This window comes from Eubalaena glacialis, chromosome 2 (genome assembly GCF_028564815.1).
Source record: "Eubalaena glacialis isolate mEubGla1 chromosome 2, mEubGla1.1.hap2.+ XY, whole genome shotgun sequence".
Classification (NCBI taxonomy): Eukaryota; Metazoa; Chordata; class Mammalia; order Artiodactyla; family Balaenidae; genus Eubalaena; species Eubalaena glacialis.
The window spans coordinates 125,710,606-125,719,856 of record NC_083717.1 but is presented as its reverse complement, the minus strand read 5'-3'; the positions used below and the strand labels follow the sequence as shown (position 1 = coordinate 125,719,856).

Here is a 9,251-nt window from a genome sequence, read left to right as displayed (position 1 = left end):
GGGAGAAGATTACTTGTGAGCTTCTTCCCCACTGTCTAAAGGTAGCTGTAAACTTGTCCTCTAAAATACTATTATTAGGGAATCACACTGCAATTATAGACTTTCTTCCTGAAGCTTCTAAAATTCAAGCTATAGTGTTTTATTTCCTTCTTTGAAAAGTGTCTTGGTCTCCTCAATTATGGACACATATCTTCCAGGATCTTATAGGCATTCACCTTACTTAAGTTATTGCTCCCTTGTATTTTGAAAAATCTTACTCAAGTTTTAAAGGAGGAAAATGCTTAATGTACTCAACCAACTCTCAAATGGGTTAGAAAAATAAACTACATATATATGCGTAGATATATATAGTTTTTACATATAAACTATACATAGAGAGAAAGACAGAGAGAGGCTGAAAGAGTGAAACAGGGAGAGACAGACAGAGAGAGGTGATATAGAAAATGCGGTAAGTGTTCATTTAAAAATCAGTAGGGAATTCCCTGATGGTCCAGTGGTTAGGACTCCACACTTCCACTGCAGGACTGTAGGGGACACGGGTTTGATCCCTGGTCGGGGAACTAAGATCCCACATGCTGTGTGGTCAAAAAAATAAATAAATATATAAATAATAAAATAAAATAAAAATCAGTAAATCTTAGAAAAGAATATCTAGGAGTTTTCTGTACTATTCTTGCAACACTTCTTTAAGTTTGAAGTTATTTCAAAATGAAAAACTAGGGAAAACTGGCAGTCCAGTTTTAGGACCCTGCGCTTTCACTGCCGAGGGCCCAGGTTCGATTCCTTGTGGGAACTAGGATCCCACAAGCCATGCGGTGCAGCCAAAAAAAAAGGAAAAAAGAAAAAAATATATTAGTTTAAGTATGACATTTGCAAGTATGTAGCAAATAATTTAATAGTTAATATAGCAAATAATACTATGATGACAACAATCATCATTTATAATAAAACTAAACATATAACATAAAGTGAGGCAATGATTGGGGTGTAGGGTACTTACACTAAATCCCTTCTCTTTCATATCAAGAATTTAACAAATTATTGTGTTATTTTATATCAAGACATAGAATGATAAGTCTGTTCGGTGAGGTTGAGATGAGAAAGATCAGAACAAAGTATTCAAAATTGGTAGAAGTGGGTGTTATGCAGAGAGGTAGGAAGGAGATTGATTTTATTTATATACTTACTTATTTTTACTGAGATAGCACTGGTTTATAACATTAAAGAAGTTTCATGTAGATAACATTATATTTCTACTTCTGTATACACTACAGTGTGCTTATCACCAAAAATTTAGTTTCCATCCATCACCATCCAGTTGACACCCTTTTACCCATTTTCCCTCTCTGACCCCTTTTCCCTCTGGTTAACACTACTCTATTCTCTGTATCTAAGTGTTTGGTTTTGCTTGGTTTGTTTTGTACATTTATTTTGTCTTTTTGATTTTTTTGATTTTTTTTTTATATTCAGCATATGAATAAAATCATAAGGTATTTGTCTTTCTCCATCTGACTTATTTCACTTGGCATAATATCCTCAGGGTCCATCTATGTTGCCACACATGGTAAGCTCTCATCTTTTTATGACTAGTATTCCACTGTATATACATATATATACATATGTATATACATATATGGAATATATATATGTCACATCTTTAACCTTCCATCTGTTGATGGGTACCTAGGTTGTTTCCTTATCTTGGCTATTGTAAATAATGCTGTGATAAATATAGGGGTGCATATATCTTTTCGAACTACTCTTTTTGTATTCTCTGGATAAATATCCAGAAGTGGAATAGTTGAATCATATGGTAGTTCTGTTCTTAATTTTTTGAGGAATCTCCATACTATTTTCCACAGTGGCTACACCGACTTACTTTCCCACCAACAGTGTATGAGGGTTCCCTTTTGAAGGAGACTTACTTTAAATAAATAAGGCATTGGCAATACACATACAAACAATCCTACTTAAGTAGAAAGGGTTTAACCATATGGTTCATTCAAGGTCTGCAAGTAGTCACAATCAGAACTGTAGATGCAGATAATTGTACTTGATCAATGACAAGACAGTAACAAGCAATGAGAAGTTATAAAGCAATCAATGGAGAATAACAGAAAAGACAGGACAGATACATAATACCAGAGAATTTTAAAAAAGAAAACCTGAAGCAATTGACTCTGTCAGCTTAAGTTGCTTTCACATTCCTCTTACCCTGGGTGAGAGTTATTCTGACTGAGCCAGACCTGCAGACTTAGAGGGTTCACTGGAAATAAAAATTAGAAAATTCAGTTTGGCTTGGTAGAATGCAGAAAGGGGATCCAGTAGAGTGTTTAGTAAGGGTTTATCTAAATAAAGTTTTTATTTTGTAATAGTTTTAGATTTACTGAGAAGTTTCAGATGTAGTACAGAGAATCCCGTACACCATATACCATTTCTCCTATTATAAACATCTTATATTTGTGTGGTACATTTGTCACAATTAATGAACATATATTGATACGTTATTATTAACTAAAGTCCACATTTTATTCAGATATCCTTGGTGTTTACCAAATGCTCTTTTCTCTTCCACAGTCCCATCCAAGATATCACATTAATTTGGTTGTCAATTCTCCTTAAGCTCCTCTTGGCTGTGATAGTTACTCAGACTTTCCTTGTTTTTGGTGACCATGACAGACTGTAGGAGTACTGGTCAGGTATTTTGGTCAATGTCCTTCTATTGAGATTTTTCTGATGTTTTTCTCATGATTACACTGGTGTTGTGTGTTTTGGAGAGAAAGATCACAGAGGTAAAGTGTCATTCTCATCACATCGAGAATACATATTATCAAGGTGACTTGTCACTGTTGATATTAATCTTGGTCACCTGGTTGAGGTAGTGTGTCAGGTTTCTCCACTGTAAAGTTACTCTTTTTTCCCGCTTTCCATTCTATACCCTTTGGAAGGAAGTCCCTATGCATAGCCCACACTTAAGAAGTGAGGAGTTAGGCTCCATATTCTTGAGGGTAGAGTATCCAAATAAATTATTTAAAATTCTACTGCACAGGAAATGTGTCTGTTCTCTCCCATTTGTTTATTTAGTTAATTATTTATATCAGTTTGGACTCATGAATATATATCTTATACTTTGGGTTATAATTCGATACTATTTTATTTTGTTGCTCAAATCATTCCAGCTCTGTCTATTGGGGGGTCTTTCACTTGGCTTCTGTGTCCCTTTGACATACTCCCATCACTGTGTGTGTTTATGTGTGTGTGTGTGTGTGTGTGTGTGTGTGTGTGTGTGTGTGTGTTCAGCACTTTCTTTCTAACACTACAAGGTTCTCCCAGATTATCTTGTATATTTCCTGCCCCAGCCTTAGAATCAGCCATTTCTCCAAGGAGCCTTAGTTCCTTTAATTAAAGAATGGTTCTAGAAACCAAGATCTGGGTGCTAAGTGTACTTGTTGCTACTGGGTGTCCTTGCTTCTAGGCTCTCTCAGCTAACAGAATAAGAAAATATGTGGATGTATGTTAACCTTTGTTTGTATATATATATATATGTGTGTATATATATATATATATATATACACACATATATATATATAGAGAGAGAGAGAGAAAGAGACAGAGACAAACAGACAGTCACATACCTTGGAGATATTGGAAGTTCAGTTCCAGAACACTGCATTAAAGCAAATATCACAATACACTAAGTCACATGAATTTGGGGGTTCCCAATGCACATAAAAGTCATGTTTATACTATTCTATAGTCTATTAAATGTACAATAACATTATATCTAAAAAACAATAAATATATATCTTAATGGAATAATGCTTTATTGCTAAAATATGTTAACCATCATCTGAGCCTTCAGCGAGTTGTGGTAGTGACATCAAAGATCTCTGATCACAGATTACCATAACAAATATGATAATAATGAAAAAGTTTGAAATACTGTGAAAATTACCAAAATGTGACACAGAGACATGAAGTGAGCGAATGCTGTTAGAAAAATGGCTCTGATAGACTTGCTGGACACAGGGTTGCCACAAACCTTCAGTTTTTAAAAAAGCAATATCTGTGAAGCACAGTAGAGTGAAGCACAATAAAACAAGGTATGCCTGTATTTATAAATATTTCTCTATGTTTCTGTCTGAATCTATAGTAAGCTAAAAATGAGCTTATGCTGATATCTCCAACTATATTCTATTACCAAACAAACCTTTTTTTTTGTTTGTCTGTATCCTCCAGCTCCAACACTGAGAAACTTGCCTCCCACAATCTGCCATTCATCTACCTCACTATTCAATTCTAGTATATGTGCATAGTGGCTTCAGAATTGTTAACCCATAGCCCCGTGGGAATCAAAATTAAAGTACACTGCTTATGTGCAGTTTCTTCCTTTGCCTTTAGTCCAATGTCTCCACTCATTTCCAAAACTACTTAAACCAGAAATTTTCTCCCCATTCCTTCAGTGAGGTTGTTTTATAGATGTTATACAATTAGATTGTTTTGTCACAGTATACATTACATTCTGGAATCTACCAACCTTCTAAATGATTTTTTATTTGCATACATTAAAGTTCATTCTTGTGCCATGGATTTTGACAAAGGCAGAGTGTCATGTATCCATCACTCCAGTATCATACATAACACTTATCTCCACAAACCCCTGCCTCACCCAAACCAACCTGCCCCCAAACACAGTCAGTGCCATGCCCTCAAAAAAATAGTAACTCCTCTGGAAAAAAAATCTTAAGGGGCACAATCTCCTCCTACTTTCAATGTTCCACACTCCCCAGCACAAGCCTCCATGGCTTTTTTTCCCCCTGCTCCTTCCCCTACCCTCCCTCAGCTACCTCCATTACCTTAAAGAAGGGTTTTTTTTCTCTCTCTCACCCTCACATTGTAGGAGTGCATGAGCAGGCCAGGTGCACAATCACGTTTTTCAAGAAATAACTTCACAAGATTTCCAATGATAGGCAAAGATTGAATGATAAGAACCCCAGAACCAGGAGAGGTAGTTCAGTTGCAGACCATAAAGACACTGCTGCTCCAGAGCTTTAAGAACAAGAAAAAACACTCTTTGACATAAATTGTAGCAATGTTTTTTTGGATCTGTCTCCTTAGACAAAGGAGATGAAAGCAAAAATAAACAAATGAGACCTAATTAGACCATTGACAAAATGAACAGACAACCTACCAAATGGGATAAAATATTTGCAAATGATATGACTGATAAGGGGTTAATATCCAACATATATAAATAGCTCTTACAACTCAACATCAAAAAAACAAACAACCGATTAAAAAGTGGGCAGAAGAACTGAATAGACATTTTTCCAAAGAGGAAATGCAGATGGCCAACAGACACATGAAAAGATGCTCAATATCGCTAATCATCAGGGAAATGCAAATCAAAACCACAATGAGATATCACCTCACACCTGCCAGAATGGCTATCATCAAGAAGAACACAGATAACAAATGTTGGTGAGCAAGTGGAGAAACGGAAAGTTGGTGGGAATGTAAATTGGTGCAGCCACTGTAGAAAACGGTTTGGAGGTTTCTCAAAAAACTAAAATTAGTGCTACTATATGATCCAGCAATTCTACTCCTGGGTATATATCCAGAAAAAACAAAAACACTAATTCAAAAAGATATGTGCATCCCAATGTTGATAGCAGCATTATTCATAGTAGCCAAGATATGGAAGCAACCTAAGTGTCCATCAACAGATGAATGGATAAAGAAGATGTGGCATATATATATATATATACATACATATATATATACACACAATGGAATACTACTCAGGCATAAAAAAAGAATGAAATTTAGCCATTTGCAACAACATGGATGGACTAGGAAGGCAATATGCTAAGTGAAATGAGTCAGACAGAGAAAGACAAATACTGTATGGTATCACTTATCTGTGGAATCTAAAAAATAAAACAAATGAACAAATATAACAAAACAGAAGCAGACTCATAGATATAGAAAACAAACTATATATGGTTACCTGTGGGGAGAGAAAGGGGGAGTGGATTAAGAAGTACAAACTATTAGGTATAAAATAATATACAAGGATATATTGTACAATATGGAGACTATAGCAAATATTTTATAATAACTATAAATGGAGTGAAACCATAGAATATAAATAATTACATACATACATACCCCAAAAACGTGAGAGAGAAAAACCTTTTACCACACAGCAAAAGAAAAAGTCTGAACTCCCCAGCAAAACCACTGCAAATTTTCCACTACAGTAGTGCAAAAAGAATTCGGAAGGATCTAGCTGAAATCACCTTTGACCCTCCTCCTAACCGAAGTGCTGGACCTAAAAGAGATAGCACCTATGAACAGAGACTGGCTATACTTGGTCCATCAGGTCCTGTGTATGAAAGTGGTGTATTTTTTCTAAATATCACATGTTCATCCAATTATTCATTTAAGCCACCAAACGTTACTTTTCACACCACAATCTGTCACTGCAACATCAACAGTCAAGGAGTCATCTGTTTGGGTATCCTTAAAGACAGCTAGAGTCCTGCTTTACTATTTCAAGAATTTTACGGTCAATTTGTTCCCTTTGACATTGACAGGCTGCAACTCTATAGATCCTCTGGGTGGAAGCATAGCTGCTTAGTATTTGACCAACAAAGAAGAACATGACAAGAGATAGGCAACACAATTCACATAATTTGTATGCAGTGAGAAAGAGCAGAGGCATCTTCTTACTGCGCTGCAAATCTTTATAACCTTTACAATATGGACTTCTGTGTATGTGTTATGCTGCTGATTCTACTCTGGGCCTTTATCCTCTGGAAAGTGGGAGACTGCCCCAAAGGGCAAATGCTCTCAAGAATAGAACTTTGTAACTGTAGATAATTTATGTTTAAACACCTACTTGCAAGTCTTGCTTCTTTGGGATATTAAAATGCATTTTGTAATATACTAAAGATACTGGTCTTGATGTCTACCAAATATTATAGTGCATTTTGGCTTAACTCATTATCTGTATGAAGTTATAAAAGTAGCCATATAGGAATTAGATCATTTGTAGTAAACCCATATCAATTTCTGAGTATGTGGTTCACATTGTTGTGAAAAAACGTCTTACGTTTTACTTTCATCAATTTGTAATTAGAGGATTTTCTTTTACCCTTTTGTAGCTCAGAGAGCACCTGATGTATCATCTCAAATACAATAAATATGCTTCTGAAGGCAAAAAAAAAATAAAGGGTTTTTACAGCAGCTTTACAAAATATAGGATCTGAAAAACCATATTGTAATTACTTCTTTACCTGTTTATACCCTCATGAGAGCTTTTCTGTCATATCGTGAATACCCATGCCCAGCACATATCTAGCAGTAGTAGGAACCCAGTGACCATTTCGAAATAAATATATTAATACCACTTTATCCTAATTAAAATAACCAATACATAGTTTTCATTCTGAAATTTTTCTGGTTTTTCAAGTTTTTTAATTGAAAAATATAGAAAGATAACTAAAAGTTTGAGATTCAATATCTGTTCTATAGGCATATTTATAATTTAACACATTCACTTAGCTCTATAGAGTCCTAATAACACAGAGGGGATTCTGCATACCCATAATGAATATTTCATCATATCTTTGCCTGTGTATTGAAAGTGTGAACAATTTTTTAATAGCTTAGATTTCCTCTTTTACAATGCTGCAAGAAATTTTGAATAAGGAAGTTATATATTTTTACATCCAAAACAAAAAATGTTCACAAATTTTATTTTCTACAATTTGGAATATGTTACTCCTATAGGCAAACAAGGTCAAGCTTATAATTTTCATAAATGTAATTTTGCAAATTTTATAAAAGCCAAAACTCGTTTTACTTAATGTAATGAACAGGTGATGGTGACATGCATAATGCAAGTTTCACAAATGAAGATAAACGTTAAGTTCATATTTCTGTATTCAAGAAAAATATGAACTAACTCAATAAAGATGAGCAATATTAACCTTAAGGAGTTAATCATCAGTGAATAAGGGAAAATAGTATAATTAGCAATATATGAAGGTAGTCATTAAGGTGAACCAAGGCACATAATATAGTTTGCAACATAAGGTAAACAAAAGCCAAAGTTCCCATAGCAACACAAACTTTTCTCCAGTGTACACATACTGTATTTTGGATTACCAGTTAAGAGTTCTAAATTTGTAGTTTCTTATGCAGGTGAGTAATAAGGGTATGTCAACATGGTTCTGAGAGCAATAAGATTTATATATTCAAATTTAGATGTGTTTAAATTTGCAAGCTTCACACTTAGTTTTCTTTACAGTTGACATCCCCTAAACTTATGGTGGCATTTCAGGTTAATGCCATGAAATTACATTTATCTCATTTGTGGTAATGTTTGTAAGTACCTTTATTATTTAAGCTTGCATGTGTTAGGATGCATGTATTTTGTGGTGTGTTTTAGAAACTTTGATGATTAAATGTAGTGGTGTTAAAATATAAGATTATATAAATATTAGGAAATATAATAGCTAGCCCTAAATTATTTCACACAGCAATAAAATAGTAGATATCATAAAATGGTATTCTTTGCTCAACATGGACAATTGTATTGTTACTCTTTCTTCAAGGAAAATTTTTTTCTTCTACAATTCTAGCTCAAATAATCCATTCCATTATAGCTATGTCTTTACTTTGTTTTTCTTCTTTATAAAATAAAACAGGACTGTTTAAATTTACATTTACAGTTTTTACAGTCACTTGTATACTAATTCTCATAAAATTTTTGTGAATGTGCCAGTTGGGTGGTAACTACAATTACTTGTATTTTATGTATGGAAAAAGAAACAAAAACCCAAGATCACACAATAAGAGCAAATACTATAGTTACTCAGCATAAACAACTTTACAATTTACATATTATATATGTATATATGAATGGAAAGTGGAAATAACTAGGAGAAAAATCGTGTATTTTATTTCATATTTACATATTTTATTCATCTAGATATAAATCCTTATTCATTTTTATTAAGACTCAATAATCAAATGCTTAGAATATTCTGGAGAATCCTAGTGGCTCTTTATTTCAAAGAGAAATCAACTTTTCAAGGTTTAAATTATTGACAGATTTTGCTCATTGTAAAATGGAAAGAGTTTAAAAGAGGTGTTAGTTTTACCAATCTATCCATCCTCAATTTGAATGTCCTCAAATATTTGTCTTTTGAATTACATTATGATAGAGACAGAAGGATCAA

The 9,251-nt window shown here is 33.9% G+C and overlaps 1 pseudogene; it reads left to right on the top strand.

Moving 5' to 3' along the window:
• Window positions 1–2,672: 2,672 nt before the first annotated feature.
• LOC133084687 (ubiquitin-conjugating enzyme E2 E3-like) lies at window positions 2,673–6,679 on the top strand (annotated as a pseudogene).
• The last annotated feature ends 2,572 nt before the right edge of the window (window positions 6,680–9,251 follow it).